The sequence below is a fragment of the Podarcis bocagei genome (assembly GCF_964188305.1).
Source record: "Podarcis bocagei genome assembly, chromosome: 15".
NCBI classification, from domain to species: domain Eukaryota; kingdom Metazoa; phylum Chordata; class Lepidosauria; order Squamata; family Lacertidae; genus Podarcis; species Podarcis bocagei.
In genome coordinates, this window is record NC_138141.1 from 7,071,237 (window position 1) to 7,098,557 (window position 27,321).

At 44.6% G+C, this 27,321-nt stretch overlaps 1 long non-coding RNA gene across 1 annotated transcript in view; it reads left to right on the forward strand.

The window, feature by feature from the left end:
* Positions 1-23,559, forward strand: part of LOC308574265 — a 47,737-nt gene extending 24,178 nt beyond the window's left edge. Inside the window, exon 2 of the long non-coding RNA XR_014002416.1 lies at positions 23,248-23,559. This is a non-coding gene — a long non-coding RNA (uncharacterized lncRNA). The remainder of the gene's footprint in view (positions 1-23,247) is intronic.
* Positions 23,560-27,321: the final 3,762 nt, after the last annotated feature.

Genomic DNA, 27,321 nt, shown 5'->3' on the forward strand with positions numbered 1-27,321 from the left:
TTTGGAGACAATCATGTGATTCTTCATCATCTACCTCTGGTAGGGGCAGCAAAGTCGCTGGATTGAGCATATTCACTACTCGTAGATGAATCCTGGGATTTTCACACAATAGGCCTTGGTACCTAGCCATCCTTGGGTTCGTTAGCCAATAACTACCCTTATATTCCATGAGTGTCAGAACAGCATGAGGTACATTCACATACATCGTCTGGCCGAAGGTAAATTTATCAGCTTCTTTGACAAGGCTGGCAGTGGCCGCTACTGCCCTTAGGCATGGAGGCCATCCTTTTGCTACTGAGTCCAATTGTTTTGACAAATAAGCTACTGGACGGTTCCAACTTCCTAATCTCTGGGTCAGGACTGCCGCTGCAATCCCATTCTGTTCATGTACATACAGCTGAAAGGGTTTTTCCGAATTAGGCAGTCCAAGGGCTGGGGCCTCCATAAGTCGTTGTTTGATAACTAAAAAGGCTTGTTGCTGCTCAGGTCCCCATACGAATGGGTCCTTTTCTGCACCTCGAGTGCTTTCATGTAAGGGTTTGGCCAGACTGCTGAAATCAGGTATCCATAGTCTACAAAACCCTGCTGTTCCCAGGAATCCTCTGAGTTGTTTCCTTGTGGTAGGTTCCTTGATAAGGCAAATAGCTTCTTTCCTCTCTGGCCTCAATGCTCGTTGTTGGTGTGAGATGTCAAAGCCCAAATATTTGACCTTTTCTAAACATAACTGTGCCTTTTTCTGGGAAACTCGGTAGCCAGCTTGCCAGAGCAAGTGGAGCAGTTCCTCTGTACCTTCTTTACAGGTATCAAAATCCTTTGCTGCTAGTATAAGGTCATCTACATATTGCAGAACCACCTTTTCTCCAGGTATTGAGGGGTAACTTGTTAGATCCTTCGCCAAGGCAGTGCCAAATAAAGTTGGGGAATTTTTGAATCCCTGGGGCAATCTCGTCCAGGTTAGCTGGCCTTTTGTTCCTGTCAAAGGGTCTTCCCACTGGAAGGCAAATATAGGTTGGCTCTGTGGTGCCAGCCGGCAACAGAAGAATGCATCTTTCAAGTCCAATACAGTAAAAAATGTTGCTTCTGGTGGGATCAAACTCAGCAGGGTGTATGGGTTTGGTACATTTGGGTGCAAGGTCTCGATAGCCTGGTTTACGAGCCTCAAGTCCTGCACTGGCCTGTATTCATCTGTCCCAGGTTTTCGAACAGGCAAAAGGGGTGTGTTCCATTCTGATTGGCAGGGCTTAAGCAGACCATATTTTAATAGGCGGTCCAAATGTTTCTGGATGCCCTCTGCTGCTCGCCGGGGTAAAGGATATTGCTTTACAGATACAGGGGTAGCCATAGGTTTTAAGGTTACTACAATTGGAGCTATATTCTTGGCCATTCCTGGTGGGCTATTTTCGGCCCATACTCCTGGTGGCACCTGTAGAGTTCGGAGGAGCTTGTTTAACTCTGTATCCAATGTGGGTTGGACTTGCAGGGCTGACATTAGGCGCCATGATTGTTCCTTAGGTACTGAGAGGGAAATTATTCCTGCTGCCTTTGATGGCAGTTTCATTTCTGGACCTCGAGGAGTGAAGGTGATTTGGGCCTGCAATTTGGACAGCATATCTCTACCTAAGAGAGGTATTGGACACTCAGGTATATACAAAAACTGATGGGTTAAACGATGTCCCCCAATCTGGCATTCCAAAGGTTGGAGGAAAGACCTCTTAGCTGACTGACCAGTGGCACTTTTAATGACTACACTTTTGGATGCCTTTTTCTGCAATAGTTCTGGGAGTACTGAGTATTCAGCCCCAGTATCAATCATAAAGTCTATTAAATGGCTTCCTAATTGGATCGTGACCGTGGGCTCCTGGAAGCCTAACTTTATGGAGTCCGGTCTTTCCTAGTCTTGGGTAAAATCCTCCTCTGCCAGTCCAATGACATTGTCCCTACTCCGTCCTTGTCCAGGTCTCTGATATCTTCCATCTCGGATCATTCCCCGTCCCCGTCCCTGGTTTCTTGGGCCGGAGCCTGGGCCTGGGCCTGGGCCTGGGCGTACTTCTTCCAACCTCAGGGGTTCAGGACACTCCCGCTTCCAATGACCCTCCTTCTTGCAATTTGCACATTGATTCCTTCCCAGTGGTGGATTCCTTCCCCGCCCTCTTCCTCCATTTAAGGGGCGGTAGTCTTGCTTCACTGCTGTGGCTAGCATTACCATCTTTTCCTTCTGCCACTTCTTCTTCTCTTGTTTCTCAGCCTCATCCCTATTCCGATAAACTCGGCGTGCAATGGCCATAATTTGGCTCATCAGCATCCCTTCCCATCCTTCGGATTTCTGAATTTTCTTACGAATGTCAGAAGCGCACTGGGCCACAAATGTAGCAGTAATCATTCTGCTGTTTTCAGGGGCTTCAGGGTCAAAAGGAGTCCATATACGATAGGCTTCTTGCAGCCTCTCTAAAAAGTCTCCTGGACTCTCATTTGGTTTCTGTTCTACTTCTGAGACTTTAGACATATTAGTGGGCTTCTGGCATGCCCTGCGGATACCTTGCACAAGCGTCTGGCGGTAGGTGGTAAGTCTGGCCAGGTGAATTACATTGTTTGGATCCCAATTAGGATCTTCCAAGGGAAAGTTGTCTTGGAGATGACGGTCAATATTATAAATATTTCCCACTCTGGCCTGCTCACGCAAATATATCTGTGCCTTTTCAATTATGTCTCTCCTTTCCTCAGTGGTGAACAGAGTATTCAGGAGCTGGCGGCAATCTGTCCAAGTAGGACTATGAGTATTTATTATTGAAGTCACCAAGTCCATCATAGCCTGAGGTTTTTCTGCAAAAGATGGGGTGTGTGTTTTCCAATTCATCAGATCTGTAGTCGTGAATGGAATATATTGCAGGGTCGAAGTTCGAGGTGGCCGTGGTCCAGGTAGCCCGTTAACCAGCACAGGCTCCTCAAGTGCATCAAATACTCTTCTGAGAGGGGCTACTACGTGATCTTTCTCTTCGCCTTGCTCTAGGGGCCTCAAATCATAGGGGATGGTATTTGTCCCAAGGCGTTCTTTTAGCAGCTTTATACGCCTGGCTGTATTGCTTGCTGACCGATTAAGGTCTCCCTGTAACTTCTGTAATAATTCTCTAGGACTTGGATGTACAGGGGTTTGGGGTAGGCAATCAGTTGTTTCACTAAAAGAGACTGTAGATGGAGTTCTACTGGGACTCACAGATGGAATAACCACTTCTGCTTGGGCTTTATTATAGGCCTCCAATGCCTCCTGAAGATATTTATCATAATCTATCAAGGAATCAAGTTCTGTGACTCCAGCCCCATTATTCATTCCACTTTCTTGCCTTGGGGTTACAACTGGTGGAGTGTTTGGATTTGGCTCCCTTCGATGTGGAGCATAAGGTGGAGGTGGAAGCAGCTCTTCCTCTGGTCCCTCAAAAATGGGTTTGAGTTTATTTGGCAAGATTCCTTTCCTAGCTTCGGCTTTTACAGCCAATAATTTGCATCGTTTGACTTTGCATTCCCTTATCCATGGAGGATTTTTATTTAATGTGCTCAGCCAGGAATCTATATATGAAAATTGTTCTGGGCACCCTCCAATTTCTTTGGCGATGTTAGACCAAAGTTTGCTTACTAAATTTATATCAAAGGTTCCTTGAGATGGCCATTCAGTATTTTGCTTCGGCCACTCTAATTCACATAACGTTCTCAGGCGCTCTGGCGTCATTTTGACTCCATACGCCCCTGAGAAGGCTTTCTTAAAATTATTTAACATACATTCAAGAGGTGTATTTTCCCCTTTTGAACCCCCAACTCCCATTGTATGGCCCTGTGAAGTATCCACTCAGTCACTCACACACACGCTTCGTGGGTTTCCTTGCCCAGATGGAGTCGCCTCACTGGGAACCGAAGTACTGCCCACTCCACACTCAGGTCAGCTACAGATTGCTCTGTACTTTCTCACACATACAATGCGTTAGATACTTCACCACACACTACCTCCCATTCTTCCCTTTTCCCCCACCAGATCACCATCTGATGTATCCAACCACCTAGCGTACTCAGTTCCCACTTACTGAGACGCAGAAGTTTGATCAAGACTTCTCTTCCTCCCAATTAATTGGAGGGCCAAAAATCCCTTTGTGCACTTACCCCTGGTTGGTTCCGTTTCCCCCCCGGTCCGTCGCCGCCAGTGAGCAGGGTATCAGACAGACGAGACTTCTGCGTTCCCCCTGGAAAAATTTACCAGTGCGCGCTTGGGTAAGCAGTTTAGAGATCCTCTCTCTTGTACCCTGCTCAGTAGAGCGAAGGGGCTGCGTTCCAGCAGACCACTTATCCGAGTCACAGGAGCACCATAAAATGTAGCACCCTGCTTGTGGTTAACGCTTAGCTGGAATGAAATATTCAACGCAGCAATAGAGAAATTAAAATAATTATTTATTTGTCAGACAAATAAATGAGAGGCACAGTGGTATATGGTTACCAAGCTCTGGCCTGGCTCCTGCCATTATGGCCAGCCCTTATATTCCCTTAATCCAGCCCCCTTTGCTCCTCCTGTGGCTGCCTCTGTCCAATCAGCCTGGTTGAATTTCCTATTGGCTGATTGCTATATCCAATCCTAAAAGATACACCCACATCCTCCTGTCCTTATATGGAACACAAACAGCTATATATTGTTACATCTATAAATGACAAATAAGTAGTAATATATCTTACATGTGTCTCAACAAGGAATCTTAATTACCAGCTCACCTCTTGCCCTCCCTGCCCTATTGCCTTTTAAAACAAATGGTTAATCTTAAATTTTTATCTTAAACATATGTCAAGGATCTTGAGTTTCACATCAACATTGAAAGATATCCTTCATTTGAAGGTTTCTAAACAAATGTCTGACAGCTAATATATCTGGACAGCATTTGATGGCGTCTTCCTGTCTGGCAGGGGGGCTAAACTGCTGGCTGACCTAATTCCAGGATAAATACAACTCTTCTAGCATTTGTTAAATCCTTTGCATAATTACATTTAAGCCAATATACTTAATACACAACACAGGTAGCCTCCTAAAAGGAATAAGGCCTTTTTTAAAGTAGAGAGAGAAAGAAAAAAAAAGAACTCAGTTTAAAACAGTTTCAGAAGAAACCTCTTCAGTTTACATTCCCCCCCCCTTCAGCCTCCTTTCCAGCCTCAAAATAAAATAGGAAGAAGCTTCTTTTTCCCCAGCCAAGCCAGTTGCCTTTTCTCTCAGTTTAAGAAAGAAACAGTTTTAAAAAGACTTCCCAAAAAAAGCCTCTCTTTCTCTGTCAGCTAGATGCTTTTCCCCATTTGCCTCTGGCCTTAGAAAATACAGCTCAAGGTTTAAGAGAGGCCCATGGTATCATTTTACTATTTGCCCATTCCTAATTATATTTATCTCTGCCTTTGTTATCTTCTGTAACATGTAGGGTCAGTGTCATTACTCAGTCTGTATTTTCAGCTTTTACGACTTTGAGAATTGTTTTCTGCTATCAATCAAAGGGGGGGGCCCCTTGTCTTAGGAGAATGGCCAAGGTTTTCTCTGCCTGGCATGAAACATTTGAAAATCTACTTTTGAAAATCTAAGCCCTCTTTAATATACAAGTCCTGATCAAACATTAATAAAATGCAGGCTTATGCCTGATGCCTCAGAAATAGATTACAGGGCCACACCACTAGCCCTGCCCTTGACAAAACAAGACTCTCTGCACTCCACTCTTGCCAGGTGGCTATCTGAAGTGGGGAAGCTTTGACACTCTGGTGGTGCAGGGTCCCTTTTTAAATAAATAAATTGGGTTTAAATTTTGTTCTATGCAGTATTGCAGTTTCACAGGCAGCTTGACTACTATTCAAAAGCAGAAATGGTCTACGGCCACTAACCAGCAGATTTTTATGGCAAATAGGTATGAGTCTTCTCCAGTCCTCTCTGGAGATTCCAGGGATTGAACATGGAACCATCTGCACGCAAAATGGATGCTCTGCCACTGAGATGCACCCCTTTCCACATGTGTGTGTGTGGCTGCACATGCACATGTTTTGAATTTTTATTTGATTATTTCATACTCCTTCCGGATTTACTTTCCTATCTGCAGATGAGAACAACAGGGAGCTGCATCTCACAGCAAGCTTGTGGCTGGTAGGAAACAGCAAATGGAGGGGCAATCAATTATCCATATGAAGTAACCACTGCAAGTTTTATCAGACTGGGAAATGTCTGATAAAAATTCATTTTCACTGCTCAGCATGCACCTTCTGAAAGGTCTCTCATTATTCTTTCTTCTTTTAAAAGCTGCATCAGTGATTTTTTTCAGAGCTCAAGATACAGATGCTCCAGTATGGGGGATTTTGAAGGTGAGGCACATTGTGGCAAATAAACTTATTCCACATATGTTCTTCATGCCTTCCCCTCCATGCATATCCTTGGCTCACAGAAGGAAGAGTGGGCCAAAGCAAGCAGAGGGCCATTTTTCATCGATGCTTTAGCTGAGATTCCTGCATCGCAGGGGGTTGGATTAGATGACCCTCGGGGTCCCTTCCAACTCCCTTCCAGTTTTATAATTCAATGATGTTTTGTACATTATTTTTTATTTCTGTGTTAGGCATTATTCTCTCTCCTGTTTAAAGCTGTCAACTTAGTTTGGCTTATTTGTCTTGTTTTATACAAACTTGTGTGGGTTGGTTGTTTCTGCATTTATTGATTGTGTTGTTTCAGATTGTTTCTAATATACGTTTTTAGAATTGCTATCCCTAATTGTTCATTTGATAGGTTGTGAGCAAGCCACTTTGGGCACAATTTTGTGGAAAAGGTAAAGGTACCCCTGCCCATATGGGCCAGTCGTGTCCGACTCTAGGGTTGTGCGCCCATCTCACTTAAGAGGCCAAGGGCCAGCGCTGTCCGGAGACACTTCCGGGTCACGTGGCCAGCGTGACGAAGCTGCTCTGGCGAGCCAGCACCAGCGCAGCACACGGAAACGCCGTTTACCTTCCCGCTACAAAGCTGTACCTATTTATCTACTTGCACTTAGGGGTGCTTTCAAACTGCTAGGTGGGCAGGAGCTGGGACCGAAGGACGGGAGCTCACCCCGCCGCAGGGATTCGAACCGCCGACCATGCGATCGGCAAGCCCTAGGTGCTGAGGTTTCCACTTTTTTGTGGAAAAGTGGCGTGCAAATAAATAGATGATAATGTTGATGATATCTCCACCTGTGCCAAACATGGGTCAGATTATTTATATGCTGTCCACATGTTACACTGAACACAGGTACAAACTTCCTCTATAAATGTGCAAGTGTTTGTGTGAAAGGGTGTGCTTGTTCCTTTGCAAGGCTCAGCTCTTGTGTGTACAGACTGTATACTCAATGAACATTACATATGAATTGCTATACAAGAGTATGGCTCAATTATTTGTGTACACAAATGGGGCACTCCCTGAATGTAATGTATAAAGAGCATTTGTTGTTGTTGTTTAGTCGTTTAGTCGTGTCCGACTCTTCGTGACCCCCTGGACCAGAGCACGCCAGGCGCTTCTGTCTTTCACTGCCTCCCGCAGTTTGGTCAGACTCATGTTTGTAGCTTCGAAGACACTATCCAACCATCTCGTCCTCTGTCGTCCCCTTCTCCTTGTGCCCTCCATCTTTCCCAGCATCAGGGTCTTTTCCAGGGAGTCTTCTCTTCTCATGAGGTGGCCAAAGTATTGGAGCCTCAGCTTCAGGATCTGTCCTTCCAGTGAGCACTCAGGGCTGATTTCCTTAAGAATGGATAGGTTTGATCTTCTTGCAGTCCATGGGACTCTCAAGAATCTCCTCCAGCACCATAATTCAAAAGCATCAATTCTTCGGCGATCAGCCTTCATAAAGAGCATTATATGTGTATAAATAGCACTTTATGTTTCCAAGGCATTCGTCTTCAGCCATGTCCCAACTGCTTTGCTGTGGGAGTTAAGAACTCTAGTGGAGCAAGGATAATGGTAAGAAAAGCACCCCCTGGTTTCACAGGTAAAATAAAATTTACTTAGGATCCAGATTAATTCTGCTCCACGGTGCCTCTCATCATCCTGAGATTACTCAGAATTCAGGTACACAGACTCCACAGAATCATCTTTTCTGCTCTTTAATTCTGCCAGCAATTTAATCAAAGGAGTGGCTGGAGATGCCCTTATCCCTTGCCCAAGTCTGACGGATGTGAAATCAAAACAAATATTTGCACTTTAAAAATTGCTTGGCTGCTGCTCTCTCCGGAAGGCTGCCAGAGAGTTCAGCCCTCAGAACTTCTGCCAGAGCAGCCTTTGCTAAACCGCCATCCTGCCGAGCTCTGAATGTCAGACACAAAACATGAGGACCTTTGCCTTTGAGAACCACAGCGGTGGCTGAGCTTCACGAAACACTCTCTTTCTCCCTGCTCCACGCAATTCCTTCAGATACATGAACATTTGCGGAATCTGCCAGATTCACAGCTTCTCCTACTATGGCAAGGGTAGGGTTTCAGCTGCAAGATTTCCCCAGCCATCTAGGCCAAACTCCATTGATATTGTTACACACCACTCCAATAATCTCTTCCAAGCAGTGCATGAAATTCCAGGGGTCCCAGATGCCTACTCAAGGTCCGTGTTTCCTTTTGGAAATGAGGCACAGTAGAGACCGCAGTGTCTTTATGATATATGGTTCATTTACACATATATACAACTTGAATCTGGGTGGAGAGACTTTCCAGCATTACACTCCAAAAGGCTCTCTTGTTTCTCCTGTTGGCACAGCTGCATTTGGACCCACAGCACCGAAATCAGCCATGCTCTTTGTCTCTTTGTTACAGCCTGTCACAGTCAGCCCCCCTCCCCCCCGACTCCTTGCTAGTCACTGCTGACAGGCTCCAAGGGATTTTTCCTCCCACCCACATCAGGCAAACAGAAATCCTAAACCCTTTTGTGTCTGCCCGCTAATGCACAGATTGCAATTTCAGTTATAAATGGCCTTTTTAAAGTTATGACTGGCCAATGATCTGCTGTTGTGCCTTTTGAATTATGTGGAGCATTCTTACTCGGGTGCTGTATCTCTCTATGCTATAGGCTAGGGGTCAGCAAACATTTTCAGCAGGGGGCCCCTCCACTGTCCTTCAGACCTTGTGGGGGGCCAGACTATATAGGGGGGGGGATGAATGAATTCCTATGCCCCACAAATAACCCAGAGATGCATTTTGAATAAAACTATGCATTCTACTCATGTAAAAACACCAGGCAGGCCCCACAAATAACCCAGAGATGCATTTTGAATAAAACTATGCATTCTACTCATGTAAAAACACCAGGCAGGCCCCACAAATAACCCAGAGATGCATTTTAAATAAAAGGAGACATTCTACTCATGTAAAAACATGCTGGTTCCTAGACCGTCCACAGGCCAGATTTAGAAGGCGATTGTTCTGGATCCAGCCCCCAGGCCTTAGTTTGCCTACCCAGGCTATTGTCCATCACCACACTGTTTTAATTGGCTGTTTCCCAAGGTTGCACCAGCAGTGGTGGGGAAAGAAGGAGGGGGTAGGAAGGAGGGGACTGAGGTCTACAGTAAATGATGGGAGGGGCGTAAGATGAGACATTGATGGGAGAAAGGTCTCTCTCTTTGTGTGTGACAGTTTTAGTCCTTTGGTAATGGGAAGAGAAAAGAGGAATTGAGGAAGGGGCGGGTTAGAAAGGGTGGGAGTAAAGGTGGCATTTGGAGGAATTAGGGGAAATATGGGAGGGAGAGATATATATGGGAGAGACAAAGTTTTAGGGCTCTGGTGAGGGGGGAAGAAATCTGGAGAGGCGGACGACTTGGGGAAGAGGCAGGTGGAAGTGGGGAGGTTTAAAGGGGGTCTTTGCAATGATGTGGAAGAGCAAGAGGAGCCATTGGGGGGAAATGAGTATGTCAATGTTTCTCTCTTCTCACTACATTCAAACATCTCCCTCCTCCATTCTTCAGCTGCCTTGCATGAGATAAAGAACACAGAGCACTCAAATATTCTATAGTTAGTACCTTCACATGATGTATTTCACTCCAAGTACTGTGTACTGTCTTCAACATGAAGTTCCAGATTTAATGTACTAATTTAGAACAGTTGTTTCATTAACAGCAAACACCCATATATGTAAAGCATATATATAAAAATATAGCCTTCTTTAAGTGAACAAACTAAACGACGGGCCTGCTCTTAAGTTTCTATGCCTCTTAAAGATACAGTAATGTATATCATCATGGGTTGGGGGGTGTTCATGTGTGCAAGAGAGTGTTGAGGTTTGTGAGAAACTGCAGCTTTGAAGTGGACAATTAGTGAGTTGGCAAGAAGCCAAGTTAAGTAAGAGTACTTGAGAAAGTCCGCTTGGAGATAGGGAAACCTAGCAACAGGTGGTGATTGGCTAAGAGTTTTCCCTTATAAGCAGCATGACACAGTAGTTTGGTGTTGGAGTTCAGAGGTTGGTGTATAGAGTTGAATCGAGTCTGTGTATATACAGTGGTACCTCTGGATACGAATGGGATCCGTTCTGGAGCCCCATTCACATCCTGAAGTAAATGCAACCCGCGTCTGCACGCCTGCGCGTGCCGCGATCTGCCGCTTCCATGCATGCGTGTGACGTCATTTTGACCGTCTGCGCATGCGCAAGCGGCAAAACCAGGAAGTAATGTGTTCTGTTACTTCCGGGTCGCCGCAGAGCGCAACCCAAATGCGCTCAACTTGAAGCAACTTCAACCTGAGGCATGACTGTAGTAACTTGTAGAAAGCTGTGCTATGCTCTGTATATAATACAGTGGTACCTCGGGTTACATACGCTTCAGGTTACAGACTCCGCTAACCCAGAAATAGTACCTCGGGTTAAGAACTTTGCTTCAGGGTAAACAGAAATCATGCTCCGGTGGTGTGGTGGCAGCTGGAGTCCCCATTAGCTAAAGTGGTGCTTCAGGTTAAGAACAGTTTCAGGTTAAGAACGGACCTCCGGAATGAATTAAGTACTTAACCCGAGGTACCACTGTAAAAGCAAATACAAATCAAATTACTGTTCAGCAAGTTATGTTCCTGAGTCGTCATCCTGGACTACACAGACTAAGCAGCCAGTAGCAGAGAGTTTTGGTTGAGCTCCATCAACAGAGAGGGTGCAGAAAAGGAGAGAAAAAGAGGCATGGAAATGGGAGTGTTCTGTGTGCAAGGGAAAGTGAGGGAAAGGAGGAAGGGAGAAGAGGAAGCGGGGGAAGGTGAAAATGGGAGGGGGCAGAAAAGGAAGGTGGAAGAGGCATGGAAATTGGGTTAGGACCTGGGGCATAGAAGGGTCTGACGAAGAGGAAGAGAGGGTGACTTCCTAGCTGACCATGGGGCCAGCCCATCTATGAGAAAAGGTGAGGCAACTGTCTTCCTCAGGAGGTTGCAGACTCTTTCCTTGGAGGTTTTTAAGGAGAGGTTCAACAGCCATCTGTCATGGATGCTTTAGTTGAGATTCCTGTATTGCATGGGGCCAGGGCCTTGCAGAGCCAGGCAGAGGCCCGGGCCAGGTAGATAATGTGCCCCTTCCCTTTTTTTTACCCTGGGGATAACTGAAGTCTTATAAATAAGTAAGTATATAAATAATTTTCACAAAAGTTATGCTGACATATAATTTTATTTCACGGCTTGAACCATATCAGCATATAAAGACAAAATGGAAAATATAGATATACAGTTGTGAATATGCTGACCAAGGCCCCCTTTGGAATCAGAGGCCTGGACCAAGTGACCCATATGCCCCCCCCTCTGTCTGCGCCTGCATGGGGTTGGACTAGATGACCCCTGGGACCCTTTCAACTCTGATTCCATGATGCTAGGATTTCATGACTGCCTCAGGGGGCAGCATGGAGGTGAAGGTGAAAGAAGGCCCACAGAGCAGGGATCCAGAAGAGAAGAGAGAAGTGGCTTCAAAAATAGAGCTGGGAAGGTGAAAAGAAGGGCTTTCCCAGGGGTGGAAACTCCAGAAGGCTTAATGTGAGCGAATGAGAGGTTGGTGAACAGAGTGAACTGGGGGGGGGGGGGCAGAGCCCTGTAGTATATTAATATTAGCAAGAATCACGTTTGTGAAAGCTTAGAATGATAATTGCAAGCCTAAGAAGGAGGAATCGCAGAGCTAAGCCTAACTGTGTCTACTCAGAAGTAAATTCTATTTAATTGAATGGAGCCTACTCCCAACTCATTGGAGCTTATTTGTTTTCATTGACTTGATTTCTTACCCTCTCTTAGCGACAAAGTCCAAGAGCAGGTTACAGAAATTTAAAAGGATAGAATCCTTACAATATTAAGGATAGGATTACAGCCTAACTGAGTTTACGGAGCAGATGGCAGTTAAAGAAACATGGGGATTATAAAGAGACTGAGTGGCTGGAGACCAGGAGCCCAAAATATAAGAAAAGAATAGCTGGGATTGGAGCAGATCATATGTTAATGTAATATAAGCAAATTCAATCTTAGAAGAGGTAAAATAAGGGACAGACTTATTATTTATTATATGTTTATTATTCATGTATTTGCCATTTACAAAATGATTTGGTTGTGATATGTGATTCTTAAATATTCAGTATTTATTTACAAGATGTTTTGCATAAAGAAATAATGAATTGTTTTGAAATTAATATTTAATACAATGGAATCACATTTAATCTATTAGGCTACCTGTGAACTGTGTACCAGAATCATTATGTCATTATGTATTTCCTCAAGCTCCCTTATCTTAACATCCTGGCTACGGGACTGTGCCAAATATCTAATTTGGCCCCGTGGATCAAAAATGAAACTTGACTTTTATTTCCTCAGATATTATGTGTTTCCCCCGGGAAATAACAGCATTATAGACAAAGTTTGCCTGATTAGAAAGGCTCTTTAGGTAAATAGCAGCCAGGTGCTTCGTCCTTACTAGCAAACAAAGCTTCCAATTAATTTTAATTTATGTTGCAAACTTGAACAATACTTAAATATTTGGATTATTATCCTCTTCTGCCCAGTTCAATTAAAACACAAATTGCACAGTGGACGCTCGAGGAAGCTGCTTTTAGCGGTTGCTATCCCAACCTTCTGAATTATCATCAGCATTCAGCCTGTTGCAGGGATGATGCCGATGGGCCTTAAGATTCAGTCCTAGACTTGAGATATCTGGTGGAGTATCTCCTGGTGGAGTACACAATCCGATGCTCCCACTGCCACATGTTGCACCGGGCCGAACCCCCCACACCTCATAACTCCCTCTGGACCTAATGGTCAGGGGTCCCTTTACCTTTTATGGTGAAACTGGGAGAGAAGTGGTGCCCCACCACTTCACTATAGGATATGGCAGAAGCCCTGTTTATGCTGATGGAATGTGCAATACACCACCACCCAGCAGTAAAATTGCAAATGCAACTCCATGTCAACAGGTCTAAAGCAATGTACACTGGGGCAAAAAGTCTTCATATGAGGTCTGAACTGGCAGTGACTGACCAGGAATGAAACCTTGGAGTCATAGCGGATTGCTCCATGAAGATGCATTCCATGCTAGAGATTATTGGGGGGGGGGGGCGGGATTGAAAATAGAACTCCTGATATCATAATGCCGTTGTTCAATTTTACGATCCAATTACACATGGAATACTCTGTTCAATTCTAGAAGCCTCACTTCCAAAATGATATTGGAATAGTTCAGAAAAGGATGACCAGAATGATTGTAGGAGCAAGCCTCCTATGAAAAAAGGTTGGGGCTTTTAAGTTTAGAGGTGGGGAGAGACGTGATAGAAGTGTGTGAAAAGTTTTACTCTGTATCATAGAATTTCAGAGTTGGGAGGGACACGAAAGGTCCCTTCTAATAACAGAAGAACTCGGAAACACCCAACACAGCTGAAGGTTGCAAGATTTGAGACAGACAAAAGAAAGCATTTCTTCGCACAAAGCGTAGTTAACCTGTGGAACCCTCTTCTGCAGGAGGCAGTGATGACTTTGAAAGAGGATTAGATAAGTTCAGTGAGGAGAGGGTTATTGATGACTCCTACCCTTAATGGCTGTGCTCTGCTTCATGGTCAGAGGCAGCAACGCTATCTCAGTTCCAGTTGCTTGAAACAGCACCAGGGAAGAAGGGTCTTGAGCTTGAATTCTCCTTGTGGTTTTCCCACAGGTCTCTGGCCGGCCACTGTGAGAACAGGATGTGGAAGGGATTGTTCAGGACAAAAAGAAGCATGATTTCTCCCATCGCATTGAGGTAGAGTTTGTTTTTAACATTTTGTTGGGAGCCGCCCAGAGTGGCTGGGGCAACCCAGCCGGATGGGTGGCAGATAAATAAAAATAAAATAGTAGCTGCTAGACATGTCATAATTTGTTCACTTGTAGTATACTGTATATTAACATATATTAATTAAATTACATTTGTCTCCCCCCCAACTAAATCTTTGTCATTTTTGCTTGGTAATATCACAAATTATTTGGTGTGTTTTTTTAGTAGACATAAAATCCATGGCTTATTAGGAACTACCCCAAATTTTCTTCAGAAAATTGCTTTGCTCAGGTAACTACCATAGAGTTACCAAAATTTTCAAAAGTAGGGGATCTGTGACTTGGCTTTTGAAAAATAGGGGGTCCTCAGTAATTAGTTACTTGGGAAGCACTGCCCTATAATACAGTTTTGCAATGCACAGCTGAAATAACCAAATGGGCTATTCCATCTATCACCATCATACTCTGCATAGTCCATCATGGGGCACATGCATCTTTCAATGGAAAGTGAATTAACCCCCCAATATTTCAACTCTAAGCAGTGGCATAGCGTGGGGGTGCAGGGGGGCCGGCCGCACCGGGCGCAACATCTGGGGGTTAGGGGGCGCAAATCCACGGGTTAGGGGCGCAAATCCACAGGTTAGGGGGCGCAAATTACTTGCCTTGCCCCGGGTGCTGACAACCCACGCTACGCCACTGACTCTAAGCAAAGCATTTGGAACAGTTTAGTCATGAGCCAAAGATCCCACCAGCCAAGCAAAGGCAAATTTTGTTTACGAGACACCTGCTCAGAGTCTACATCCCTTTGTTCATCCAGCTTTGTGCTCATTTTTGCAGATCCTGTAGCAGTGCAAAGAATGATTTCCCTCCGGTTTAAACAGCAGGGATGCTCACTTTGAACAATTTGCTTGCATAGGAAATGAACCCCTTGATTTCTGTTGACATTTGCACGCAAGGTGTAGGTGGCTCTCGTAACATTTTTCAAAGCTTCTTGGCTGTGTTTGTTCAGATACTTTCATGCAACTGTGAAATGTGATAATGCCAGGCAATGGGTTCAGGGAATGGCATTGATGTCCCTCTAGGAAGCAGCGGATTTTCAGAGTTCTCTGCATGTAACAGTGGTTTTTGTCATTACAAATCCCCACTCCCTTGCCAGAGCAGCTCTTGTACACATGGTGCCTTAATTGCCAAAGCACCGAGCAGCGTGCCTCTGCATTCCCCCCATACTTTAAAACAACCACTAAAATGCCTGCAATGGATTGTTATCGCAGGGAACTTCATAATATAAATGTGAAGAACGCTCCCCCAGCTATCACAACAGCAGGAAGCTTAGAAAAGTTTCAAAGCTTGCGCTTGCAACACTTCTGCCAGGCCCTGTCACTGGTAAAAATGATTGTGTTCTCAGAGATTAGGCAAACCCATGAAAAGCACCAGCCAGAGAAGAATGTGACAGTCATTGCTCAAGGTGATGCTCTCCTCTGACACAGACGGGGGCGGGGGAGGCGGGTAAAGGACCCCTGGACGGTTAAATCCAGTCAAAGGCAACTATGGGGTTGTGGCGCTCATCTCGCTTTCAGGCTGAGGGAGCTGGCATTTCTCCACAGATAGCTTTCTTTTCTTTCTTTCTTTTAAATATATTTTTATTAAACAATTTTAACAAAGCAACCTATCAGTCAATATATCCAATTACATTTCCCCCCTTTTTATTCCCCCCATCCCTCCCTCTCCCACCCACTAAGGACTTCCCTCAGCTCCCCTCTCTGATTTATTTGCACATATTATTCTCTGCATGTTGTAAAATTACCTTATCTATCATAAAGATAAGGGACCCCTGACCATTAGGTCCAGTCATGGCCGACTCTGGGGTTGCGGTGCTCATCTCGCTTTATTGGCCGAGGGAGCTGGCATTTGTCCACAGACAGCTTGTGGGTCATGTGGCCAGCATGACAAACCACAGCAGCGCACGGAAACGCCATTTACCTTCCCGCCGGAGCGGTGCCTATTTATCTACTTGCACTTTGACGTGCTTTCGAACTGCTAGGTTGGCAGGAGCAGGGACCGAGCAACGAGAGTTCACCCCGTCGCGGGGATTTGAACCGCTGACCTTCTGATCGGCAAGCCCTAGGCTCTATGGTTTAACCCACAGCGCCACCCGCGTCTCACCTTATCTATCATATATTCTACTAATAAATTTGTGGGTGTTTATTCAAAACCCACCAAGGAGTCCAGATCATTTTGTTGTCTTTTTAGGTAATTTGTAAAAAGTTCCCATTCTTCCTTGAAGTCACAGTTGTCCTTCTCACGTAGTTTGTATGTCAACTTTACCACATAGCTCATCAGACAGCTTTCTGGCCATGTGACCAGCATGACTAAACTGCTTCTGGTGCAACGGAACACCGTGACAGAAACCAGAGTGCATGGAAATGCTGTTTATCTTCCCACTGCAGTGGGTACCTATTTATCTACTTGCACTAGCATGCTTTTGAACTGCTAGGTTGGCAGGATCTGGGACACAGCAATGGGAGCTCACTCGATTGTGGGGATTTGAACCGCCGACCTTCCTATTGGCAAGCCCAATTTAGACCACAATGCCACTCGCCCTTCACAGATTTATATGCTCCAGCAGTTCTTATTCTGGGTTAATCAATGCCATCTCTACTTTTGCCTTTCAGTTAGATTTTGGGGATGGGTTTTACAAATTCCTCCTGCATGCACATTGGGAAGAGGTCATAGCTTAGTGGCAAAGTTCCATGTTCAATCCCCCAGAATCTCCATACAGAGCTGGGGGAAAGTGCCCTCGAGCCCTGAAACCTTGGAGAGCTGCTTCCAGTCAATGTAATCAATAAGGAACTCAGTTGAATCATAGAATTGTAAAGTTGGAAAGGAGCCCAAGGGTCATCTAGTCCAACCCCCTGCAGTGCAGGCATGAGTGGACCAATGACCCGAGGCCATGTGCGCTATGCTGCAACAAACTGGAGTGGCTTGTCTCAACATACACAATGAATTACATTTCTTGTTCGCACATGAATCATATATATTGCTACAAACCATCCTAATCTCTGAGCGGTGTGAGCAGCAGGAGGCCCCATTAGCTAAAGTGGTGCTTCAGGTTAAGAACAGTTTCAGGTTAAGAATGGACCTCCAGAACGAATTAAGTACTTAACCCAAGGTACCACTGTATATACTGTACAACCTGAACCTACAATGGAGGGGTTCATAGCATCAGCACCCAAAGAGGGTCTTGTTTCTCCCATAACCACAGCCTTGGATTCAAGCAGAGTTCTAGCATGGTGTTTGCTTCTTTGCTTCTAGATCACATTCATAAAAACAATCATAGAACTGTAGGATTTGAAAGGACCGTGAGCTTCATCTAGTCCTGCAATGCAAGAATCTTTTGCCCAACGTGGGGCTCAAACTCATGACCATGAGATTAGGAGTCTCATGCTCTACCAACTGAGCTATTCTGCAAACTCTCTAAATTCAGCCTTTGTCCTTCTATCTCTGAGTTAAGGGACCCACCCATTTTCCATCTCACACCAACCCCCCTTTCCTTTGTTCTCTTAATGGAAAGAGCTGCTTGTGATGGATATAGGTCATAATGGAAATTGCTGCCTTCTTACTTAGTTGTGAATGAAGTGGAGGGCAGGGAATAAAAGCTTCTAGCTGTTACCTCCACTGCAACTCAGCATCCCTTGCTTACATACAACGTCAAATCTACACATTTTTCTCGTCTCATTGTGTAGCTTCACTCAAAAGAGCCCCCTGCTCTGAAAACCTCACAGGTGATCCAGAGAGAGAGCGAAGAAGCAGCTGTGTCTTTATTAAGCAGGACTGAGAGGAAAGCATGTGTTTCTTATCACACTTTAAAATTTTATTTTTAAACCTCTCTCAGCATGTTATGACTCCACTGATAACGCATCCTAATTTGCCCCCTGCAGCCGCACCATGGTTGTGAGGGAGCCAGTGTTATTACATTTCAACCCTTTGGAACAATGAAGTAGCAGCATCTACCTTCACTCTTTGACAGGCTTCCTTGTTATTGAAATGCAAGGGAATGCTGACATCTGCGGGCCACCAGCTTCGTTACAGAGTGCAAGGCAATTCTGATGTTTCTATTTCTTGCCTCCCATGTCATAGGCACAACCAGCAAAGGCAGGTGAGGGACTTAAAATACCCATTTTAAGATCAGCAGCACCTGGGGGTAGCCAGGATTTTTGTTGGGGGGGGGGACTTATGATAGGGGAGGCAGAACCAACCTAATTGGTCAGTTAAGTATTTCTATTGTTTTACTTGTTGTCTTTGATGCTTTTGAATTATGGTGCTGGAGGAGACTCTTGAGAGTCCCATGGACTGCAAGAAGATCAAACCTATTTATTCTGAAGGAAATCAGCCCTGAGTACTCACTGGAAGGACAGATCCTGAAGCTGAGGCTCCAGTACTTTGGCCACCTCATGAGAAGAGAAGACTCCCTGGAAAAGACCCTGATGTTGGGAAAGATGGAGGGCACAAGGAGAAGGGGACGACAGAGGACGAGATGGTTGGACAGTGTTCTCGAAACTACCAGCATGAGTTTGACCAAATTGCGGGAGGCAGTGGAAGACAGGAGTGCCTGGCATGCTCTGGTCCAGGGGGTCACGAAGAGTCAGACATGACTAAACGACTAAACAACAACAATTGTTTTACTTGATCTAGGGGGGCAGCTGCCCCCCCTTAGCTATGCCCATGGGGGGATGAGACCCCTCCACACACACATTCCATTCCCAAAAATAACAGATGAGTGCCAAAGAAAAAACCAACCCACATAGTTTTCTGTGTGACTTCAATTTTATTGCAAGATAAAGGTTGTCTTCTTTCTTAATAAAGTATTGCACATTTACACCATCTTGTGATGCTGTAAGGAATATAACAAGTAGAAACTTCCTTATACTAGGTCAGATGATGTGTTCCTCTTACCCAGTATCATTGGGCACTACTATTGGCAGGTGAGGTGGCAGTCCTTGGTGTTGATCCAGGACAGGGCCTTTTCAGTGGTGGCTTCCCATTTCTGGAATGCCCTCCCTGGAAAGTTGCATCTGTCTCTGCCATTATTGACTTCCAGGAGGAGCTAGAAAGCATTCCTGATTACCCAGGCATTTGATGGCTGAAAGACACTGTTCCTGGCAACCCTGAAAGCACTGGATGTGAAGATGTTTTTCATCATGGGTGCATTCGGACATGGCGATTGTTGCACTAGTTTTCCTGATTATAATGCTGGCAATTCTAACCTGGATTCTAACACTCCTTATATGCTGCACTACCTGTTGCATATTGGAACTGTGGCTTTTCCATCAATATACTGCCATGTCATGCTAAATTTTAAACGGCAGGAAATAACTGTATGCTGGGATACTGCCCCAAATTTCATCATATGAAATTGCTATGCAAAACTCAAGCCAGCTGTAGTTTCCAGGCAGTCTTCAACGCTGTCTTAGGCAGTGTGGATCGGGTACCTTTATCAGCCCATGGGCTGCATTTCCTCTCGGGCAGCCTTCCAGTGGCGGCCAGGGCCAGAAGCAAAAATGGACGGAACAACAAATGAAAACTTTTCCTTTATACAGTAGGCTAATTTCAACATGCATTCCAACTAAGTAAAAACAACTGGAGTGTGCAAAGCCAGTGAGGGGTGGGTCCTGGGAAGAATATTGGAGGGCTGCATTCAGGCTCCAGGCCTGAGGTTTTTGCTCACCTTTTAAGCATGAGCCTTCCTAATCCATATAGAAACTAATACATGAAGCAGAACACAGTTATTTATTTTTAAATTGCAATGTACATCTCCAACTAAAAGTGAAAAAAGTGTACAAATGCAACCATTAGAGGAAATAAACATCAAAATGCATATAACCTCTACGTTAGATTACTACAACATTTTATACATTGGGCTGCCTCTGAAGATGGTTCAGAAACTTCATCTGGAATTCAGCAGCCAGGTTGCTCACTGGGGCAAGGCGGTATGAGCACATAACACCACTTCTGGCCCAACTACACTGGCTGCTCATCAGCTTCCGGGCCCAATACAAAGTGTGGGACTGCAATAACTCCTCATATGAACCAACTGGGACACTGAAATCATCTGAGGCCATTCTTCATGTGCCTCCGCAAGAGGTCTGGAGGGTGGCAACATGAGAACAGTACTTTTCTGCAGTTGCTCCCTGCTTGTGGTATGTTCTCTTTAGATGCCAGGCAAAAGCATTCCTCTTCTCCCAAGCCTTTGGCTGATTAATCAATCTATGCCCTTTTAAACTGGTGGGTGTTTTTTGTATATATATATTTTTACTCTATTATGCATTTTTGTGTTTTTAAACCGCCCTGTAATCCTCAGATGAAGGGCAGAATAGAAAATTAATAAATTTTATAGATAGATAGATAGATAGATGATAGATCTGTGTGTGTGTTATTTGTATATATATTAATAAAAATAACATACAAAACTGAATTATATCAGGGGAAATTGCTTGCCCTAATTACATCAGGGGAAACATGCAGCTTAGGGGAAATTGTGCACAAACCTAGGAGAAATGTGTAATAAAATGCTGACGGATATCCATGAGAACATAAGAATTGCCGGCTGGATCAGGCCAGTGTCCCAGTTAATCAAGCATCCTGTTTTCCTGGTGCTTGACCTGAGCACCACAGCCTTCTCCCCCACCCCTGGAATGTCCAGCAACTGATGTTCTGAAGCAAGCTGCCTTTGACTGTTGACTTCTTATTTCAAAAACTTGCAAACTGATGTGGTAATGTGGCAAACTTAATTTATGATTTGGGGGGGGGGAATGTGAAACGCAGAAACAGACGTTGTCAGATTCATCCCTCCCTCGCAGCCACTGTGCAGTCTGTCCCCTCAGCCTCCTCGGGCAGCTGCTCTCCCCCCTCTTGCACTAAAACATGCAGCCTGCCTACACTCGGTTAAATGAAAACACAAACCTGGTCCCCCAGAGCAAGCACTATTCCCTGTGCAGGAAATGCAATCCATATAAAAGTAAGCTCCATGTTTAATGGGGATTATTGCCTGGCAAGGATGTTTAGAGTTGCCACTGAATGGAACATTCCCTTTGGACAACATGTAGATATACTGGAATATTAGCAACATACATTAATATTTCACAGGAAGGAAAACACTGCTTGGAGCCTGCAAAGATTGATCATCTGGGAAAGGGTTTAAGCACCAGTACAGAAGCCCCCATGTGCAGAATTAACTTCCCAATTACTGCCTACTACTCTGAACTTTACGAAGAGATACAAGAATTAATGTTATTGGTTCAGCAATTAATCATCAAGGTGAATCTCCTGAATTATTTCCAGGTTCCCTAATGGCTGGAACATTTGTGTGTGAACATTTATGCATGTATAAAGCCAATTTATTGTGGGAAAAAGGACGCGGGTGACACTGTGGGTTAAACCACAGAGCCTAGGACTTGCTGATCAGATGGTCGGCGGTTCAAATCTCCGCAACGGGGTGAGCTCCCGTTGTTCAGTCCCTGCCCCTGCCAACCTAGCAGTTCAAAAGCATGCCAGTGCAAGTAGATAAATAGGTACCACTCCGGCGGGAAGGTAAATGGCGTTTCCATTCACTGCTCTGGTTCACCAGAAGCGGCTTAGTCATGCTGGCCACATGACCAGGAAGCTGTACGCTGGCTCCCTCAGCCAATAAAGCGAGATGAGCGCCGCAACCCCAGAGTCAGTCACGACTGGACCTAATGGTCAGGGGTCACTTTACCGTTACCTATTGTGGGAAAATAAGACCTCCGTTTTCTCAATGTTGCTCACCATGTTCCAGTAAGATTGTGTCCTGCTCTTTGCATGCACTATTAACATAGACTAGACTAGAGAAGACTAGACTAGAATAGAAATTTTATTTAAGATGAAGTGCCCTAATGGACTCTAGTGCAGAGCACCTATGGTCCTCCAGATATTGTTGGACTACAACTCTCTTGAGGTTGATAAAAGATGGAGTCCAATAACATATGGCGGGTCGCAGGTTTCCCCACCCCTGCTCTGCTACTTTGCCCACAAAGGGATGCAGGTGGCATCGTGGTCTAAACCACTGAGCCTCTTGGGCTTGCTGATCGGAAGGTCAGCAGTTTGAATCCACATGACCAGAGTGAGCTCCCATTGCTCTGTCCCAGTTTCTGCCAACCTAACAGTTCAAAAGCATACCAGTGCAAGTACATAAATAGGTACTGCTGCAGTGGGAAGGTAAACGGCATTTCCATGTGTTCTGGCACTCATCACAGTGTCCTGTTGCACCAGAAGCAGTTTAGTCATGCTGGCCACATGACCTAGAAAACTGTCTGTGGGCAAACGCTGGCTCCCTCAGCCTGAAAAGCTAGATGAACACTGTACCCCATAGTCGCCTTTGACCAGACTTAACCATACAGGGGTCCTATACCTTTTACCTTACTCCTGCCACTATGGATCTGCTGTGTTGTTGTGGTTGTTTTTAAAAAGTTATTTTTAAAATTCATCTGCATTTTGGGAGGATTAAAGACCATCTCCCACCCTCTCAACAATGTGCACAACCAGCATCTAATTATGTTTTCTTCATAGCATTAAATAGCAAACAGAGAGGTCTGTGTGAATTAAATGCAGTAAGAGGACTGACCTCATTGTTTTATAAAGGTTTTGTCTGTCTTCATCCTGAGACACATGGACAGAACAGCTGTGGTTGTCAGTCCCAGATCTGTGCCAGCTGAATGCAGCTGGAAGCTTTACTTTATTCTAATTTTTGCAATGCCCATGCTTGTCTATAGATGTCAGCATTGCCATAGAAATGCAGACTGTACTGTATTGGAAGGGAGGAACAGAAGGGAGACAGCAGAAGTTCTCAATGCACCATGGAATAGAGTAGGCCTTTCCAGACCTTTGGATGCAGCATTCGCAAAGCAATCCAATATGTCTACTCAAAAGGAAGCTCCCTTTGGGACATTGTCCTCATTTCACTGAGCTTCTAACTGCGGCCTCATTTTTCCTGTTCCTCTCCAGAATCTACAGATTAAGAAACTGAAGAGGGTACAAGGAGAACTCTTTCAGCAGGATCCACCAAACAGCAATGTCCAATGCGAACGCCAGGGATGCAGCTGATTTGTATAATGGGCATGGAGTTACTGAGACCACAGTTTGGAGGCAAGGCAGGGACAAACCCGTGGCTTCATTGCCAAGCGGCTGAAGCACAGAAAGCAAAATGACATTTCTGGGGATGTTCGTTTCTAAGATTTCTTTCAGGCCTCTCCCGTTCCAGCAAAAACCGTGCAGGCAATTCATGCCAATAACGAGCAATAAAGCAATCCCAACAACGACCGTGAAGTAATTATAACAAAATATAATGAAAACGGTGCATAAAGCAGAGGCTGGGAAACATTTTCGGCCCAAATGCCACATTTCTTTGTGGGCAACCGTCCAGGAGCCAAATGCCCCAGAGGAGAGGGCTGGAAAGCTGCCTCTGTCCGCCCAGGCCTGAGGTTTCCCACTCCTGACAGAAAGTATCAAAGCAATAAAGAGTCGCATTAAAGCAACAGATAAACCAAAGGCTCACTGATCCAACAAGCTACCAGCTGACTTTAAAAAATAAATAGCAAGGCAGCTGACCCAAACCCCCAAGAACAACAAGTTATCTTGTGTACCACTGGGGGCGGGGGAAAGAAGAAATAGTAGTTCTCTCATATATTTCTGCTTCAGAAGGTGATAGGGCACACAAAAACACACTCTCAGCCAATATCAGTGGATAGGCAGCTTCATATGGGGATGATATTTTAATTACCCTAGTCATTAAATCACTCAGGGATTTAACGATGATAATCAACACTTTGAATTGTGCTTGGGAACAGATCAAAAAAACCAAGTGAACTTGGTATAAGAATGGAACAATATGTGGCATTAAACCAGCATTGGTTAAAACATTCACATGTGCATCACATGCCTGGTGTAACAGTTGAATGGTTGTCCAGGGCAGCCCCATAAAAATGCATTGCATTACCCAATCTAGATGTAGCACAGACATGGGTGAATCCTGCAAAGTATGCCCTCCTCAGAATTAGGTGCAGCAGATACACCAGCCTAAAATTCAACAACAACACTTCTGGGCACAGACGCCATCTGGGATTGCAAGAACAATACCATGTCCAGAACATCCCAGAACTGTAAACCTAATATTTCAAGTGCAATTCCTAATACCCCGTCACTCAGTGCTTAGAAGTTTCATTTTTAAAAGCAACTAGTTCTAGTTCCTCCTCACCGAAACCCAGTCCAAAAAGGAACTAGTTTACATTTAAGTTCACGCTTTTGCAAACTAAACTATTTCAGTTCCCGTTCATTCTCTACACACACACACAGTAAGCATTCAGAATGTTACAAGCTGCTGTACACTAGTATAGTGTCCAAAGGTGAATCAGGGAACATACACAACTAATAAGGTGTCTGACAGATAGAATGTCAACTAGTGAAGCTTTCTTGAGAATTCTATTTCTACAACATAAAAGGCTTAACCTGTTTAATTTGCGCCTGCCACACACAGCTGTTAAAGGCAAAAGAATCATTTGCTTTGTTCCTGTACCTGTACTTCTTGCTGCAAGTTGCTCCTCCTGAATCTCCTCAGCAGAAAAGATGCAGGAAAAGCCTCACATTCCTTCATTCTGGTTGCTTAGCAAAAGTGAACCAGTGACTTAATCATCCTTAGCAACATTAGCACCTCTGTATCTGCCTAATAAGGATTACAATTTTGCCTCCACATTCTGCTTTGTAATGTCCTCTGTGGATGTCCTATTGGCTCACCTTTCTTATCAGTGGCGTAGCGTGGGGGGTGCAGGGGGGGCCGGCCGCACCGGGCGCAACATCTGGGGGTTAGGGGGCGCAAATCCATGGGTTAGGGGGCGCAAATTACTTGCCTTGCCCCGGGTGCTGACAACCCACGCTACGCCACTGTTTCTTATATAGAAAAAATGAAAACAGGGGACAGGAGAAAGGAATGAACTTTAGGATGAACTAGGAATCTACCCCAAAATGAACTTAATTTGCCTTTAGTTCACCGGGCAATTAGGCAATTTCAAGTGTAGTTCAGAGATTTATTCAACTAAACTAGTTCATTCCAAGCACTGCTATCACTGGATAGAGGCAAGAACTGGATAGTGGGCAGGGAAACAGGGACTTTAGAGATTAGAACAGGAGAGCAGGAAGGCAAAAGAAACTGGTGGCCTGTAGACTAAAGGCTCAGATTCCACCTGTAGCGCAAACAGAGAAATTGCCCCTCTGTTGGAATCAATTGTGGCAAGCTTAACTGGTGTGATTTTGAAAGCCCGTTGCCCAGGGATAGAGAATCTGTTGTCTCCATTGTCCTTGATGGCTGGAGCTAGAGTAGGGAAGAAATTTGATTCAGTTTTCATTTAAAAGGCTAACCTATCTAATTCAGATGTGCAATACAGTTCTCCATCCAAGTAATGTTTACATAAATGCATATAGCAGGGAAAATGTGCACCAAAGTGCATATATTAGTGAAAGTAGCACACAATAATGCTTTATATTAGGAAAATCGCTTTACAGAAATGTGTGTATTAGGGGAAATTGCATACAAAAATGTGTATATTAGAGGAAACAAGCACTAAAGTGCTGCTCCATCTTCACGAGGACTGATGTGGTGAGCTGAACTTAAGACTGAGAAAATGAGAAGCAGAGAGAAACTGAAATAAACAGATTCCCCCATCTCTAGCTGGGGCTGCTGAATACGTCAAGGATTTATTGTCCACCTTGTGATCACCTTATCTCTTTTAGCTACTTCTGTTCATGAGAACAGAAGCAAATAATGACTCTCACAGCCCCCAGCGCATGAAGAAGCAGAGCATCTGAATTACAGCAGGATTTGTTGCATTTCATAACCCATTCAACAGAAGAAGAAAAAGTTAGTCTACATTATATGCATGAATCCAGTCAAATTATCCTGAAACCTGTCATTCCAAAAGGTAGCTAACAGAAGCCATCTTTGTATACATTTATTCAGCATCATCCTGTCTTCTTAGAATCAGGTAGAATGATTGCAGTGTCCCTGGTGATATAAATAAAACCAATCCAATGCATTCAGAGAAATACCTGTTTCCCAAATGGCAAGCAGTAGACTTATGTGCTATTGGGAAATTAGAAACCGCATCAATGTCCTCCATCTCAAGCACTCCATATAAATAATTCAGCAACTGGATCTTCTGGAATCCTATATGCTCAGGCAGAGGCGCCAAGTTGAACCCAACATTGCGGGGGAGGTTGACACGTGATGTCACAAACATGCAGCACATGGCACATTGTGCTCCTCAGAGGATCATGCCAGAGTGCTTTGGTACTCTGGTGTGCCCCTGCTAATGAGCTCAGCGCACTTTCCCATTTGGCTCTGGCACTCCAGGCTGGGCAGAAGTCACACCAGAGTGCCAGACCTTTGGCAGATGAGTGTCACACGCACAACTGGAGGAGGTTGACAGTTGGGAAGGCTGACCACTGGGAGCCTCCTCCACCCCCTCAACATTGAGGGAACCTGACCCCTTGCCCAGAAATTCTGAGGGGACAAGACACCTTGGTCTCCTGAATATATTTTTTTAATATAAATTTGTTTATTTGGTTTTTCAAATTAAATTTTTACAGATATATATCAAACATAAATCATAAAAACAAGATTCCAAGGACTCTCCTGGACTTCCATCCTCCCCTTCGTGGCTCCTATTTTAATCATTTCCTCCCACATCTTTTATAATGATCCAAATCTTTTACTTCTCCATTGTGTCCAGAATTCACCCTTAAACTACAAGTGTTATTCCAATCCTACTAACGATTTTAACTGTTTACAATGGTCTTTAAGATAAGTTACAATTTTTCCCCATTCCTTATTAAAATTTTGGTCTTCCTGATTTCTGATTCCTCCGGTCATTTGAGCCGTTTCGTCATAGTCCATCAACTTCATCTGCCATACTTCTCTGATAGGAACATTATCTTCTTTCCATCTCTGGGCCAATAACATCTGTGCAGCCATGGTCACATACATAAATAGTCATTTCTGCTCCCTTGGGATTTCGTCACTTAGAATTC